This window comes from Apium graveolens, chromosome 7 (genome assembly GCF_009905375.1).
Source record: "Apium graveolens cultivar Ventura chromosome 7, ASM990537v1, whole genome shotgun sequence".
In the NCBI taxonomy this organism is placed as follows: Eukaryota; Viridiplantae; Streptophyta; class Magnoliopsida; order Apiales; family Apiaceae; genus Apium; species Apium graveolens.
This window is the reverse complement of record NC_133653.1, coordinates 64,244,372-64,247,184: the sequence shown is the minus strand read 5'-3', so window position 1 is coordinate 64,247,184 and position 2,813 is coordinate 64,244,372.

Here is a 2,813-nt window from a genome sequence, read left to right as displayed (position 1 = left end):
GATAAAATTGCAGAAGAGTTTCAATCAAAGCAACGATAGCAGGTTAATACCATTCTTAATCATATGCCTTTAATAGGAGACTTAACTCAAAGGTTCGTCTAGTCCTTTTGAAAACATGGTCCTGGCTTATCCCAAGATAGGACCTCCTAAGATAGATAGCCCGTTCATGGCGATTACACGAATTAAACCTTTACCAATTACTATTACGGTTGGGTATTGCACAGTCATCAGAAGGAATGTCAATCTTCCAAACCATAATTCAACCTTCACATTTTTAATCATCATCACTGTTTTCTTTTGGCACACGCGCCTATAATTATCCACTTACCTTTAAAGTGTCGGCCACCTCTTTGGCCTTTCCTGATAGTAAAATTTCCTTACAGTCAATGTCTTTTTAACCACCTCCAAATAAATTTTCTACCTTATTTCCGATCACTGCTTGAGTGAAGATGTTTTCCTTAAAATCTGATGAGTAAAAAAAAAATATCACCATTTTTCCATAAGTTATTGCCTCAGTCTTTAGAGGTTAATCACTGTCACGACTGACTCTCAATCATACTTAGAACATCTTTTTATCTTAAGTCCTAATTGCCCTGAATAATTTCGACCTTTACTGGTTCGATCCATACTTTCTCGTGGTTTAACACGTACCCCCCTTGGCATCATTATAATTACGTCATATTTCCTTTATCAACATTTTTATTCTTGAGAATTTTGAATATTACCTTTCTCCTTGTAAACCTCTAAGGTTATCCTTCAATCGTTCTTCCTGTATTCCCTAGATACAGGGCATATCAAAATACCATTTACTAATACCAGAATCATAGTCTATATACTTCTGAAAAAATTTCTCCATTGATCCTTAAAGGTTGTTACTACCTTAACCCTTTCCAATTCATACTGTCAAAACTCATACTATCCCTATTAAGGGTGAAATGCCAACCTTTATGCATTCCCCTAGGATTCATTTTAAGTTACCGATGTTCTATCCTTAATTCCACCTTTAAAAGGTACCTGCATCCTTCCATGGATAAATTAAGTCATATATTCCTGATAAGGGTGTCTTATTCAATCATTCCCACCTCGATAGTACATGTCAAATTTTATAATAACATCTGTATTCAAAATGGGGTCAATCAATATGGCCTCCAAAAGATAACAATGGTTATCCGCTTGTCTTGCCTAATTTGGTAGCGATAACAAGGATGTTCTGGAAGATATTGGTCGTGTTCAACGTGAACTTCTTCTTAATAATTCCTTATTTACTTTTGTTGTTTATCTCAACAGTCATCTCAATGTTGGGATATCTCTCATACCTGGCGTCTCCCTTTCTGGGTATCAAGCCACCGATCTTACCCTTCACATTCTTGAAGGTCACTCCCTTCATCCAATTTTCCTAATTTCTTACTTCCTTGTCTCCTCAGTCTATCCGCGTCTCATTATTTATCCTTCAAACTATCTCAAGGTTTCCTCGAATCCTCCCAACTTAAAGGGGGTACAATATATGTATCTCTTATGCCTTCAACCATCAATTTTAACTCATGGTGAATCATCCTCATCCTGACGATTACTTACTTTTCTATTTCTATTGCTATGAGTCTTGAGGGTTTCCTCATACCCAACTTCCTTATCATTCCTCAAACTCTATTGACTTTTTATTCCTTTCCACTTCAGTTTCTTTTTATTTTCCTTTCTCTTATCATTATTTCATGAACCAACACAACATAAGCATTGATTTCAAACATCCCGTCATTCTGGATTCGTGTCCTTAGAACGAATCTTGACAACTTTTTACAACTTAGATTCATAATTCATCATACTCGTCTGCCTTTGTTCTGGCTCTTAAGCTTTTACACTATCTCCATAACCTTGGGAAGTACTTTCCCGAAAATAATTGTCTGAACATAAATCAGTTTATTATAATCTCTTGCTCCGTGTCTTCCTTGGCCTTTCACCAGCGGGTGGTCTCTCTCTTAGGAGGGTAAGTGACAAAACAGTCTTTTGTGGTTCGTCAATCATTTAGAGTCTCAAATGATTCATCTATTCCCTTTAGCCAGGCTCTTGCCTCGACTGGGTCAGCTTGTTCCTTGGAACTCTGAGAGCTTAGCGACTTAAAGGTCATGAAAGAATTTCCCACCGCACTGTCTCCTCAGGGTGGTGGTTGGGGATAATAGTCTAAGTTTTCTTTAGACAGGTCCATGAATTGCCGTATAGGGGTACCATCTCGGGTCTCCTTTCCTTACTCGACTTTTGATTCCTCAGTCTAAATATTTCTTCATACTCCCCATAATTGGGGTCATCTTACATAATTTAAATCCTCATTTTCCACTTCATCATGTTATGGGTTCCTTTTGTCTTGGTGGCAACCCCCCTGACTATCACGTTCAGGGTTTGCTCTAACTCTTATTCCTCAAATTAGCTTTCATCTAAGATTTCATCTTTAAGCTCTTAAACATTTGGAACCCAAATTCTATAGGAATACCTCATTATTCCCTTATCATCTCTCTCGGTATTAATCTCATATCTATTTGTTGGCTCTCTGCCTTCATTCATCACTTTTACTGGCACAATATGTTCTTTTCCAATAATTCGGGTTGTATTGCTATCTCAAACAGCTTTTCGGTACCGGCTCCGGTTACCTTCACTACTATTTCCATTTTCTCAAAATCTCTTATAAACTCTCCAAAAGACATTATCATCTTGAGTCTCTCATTTTTACTAAGGGCATCAGCCACCATATTGGCTTTCCCCGAAGGATAAAGAATCTCCCAATCATAATTCTTGATTAGCTCTAACCGCCTCCTCTGGCGTAT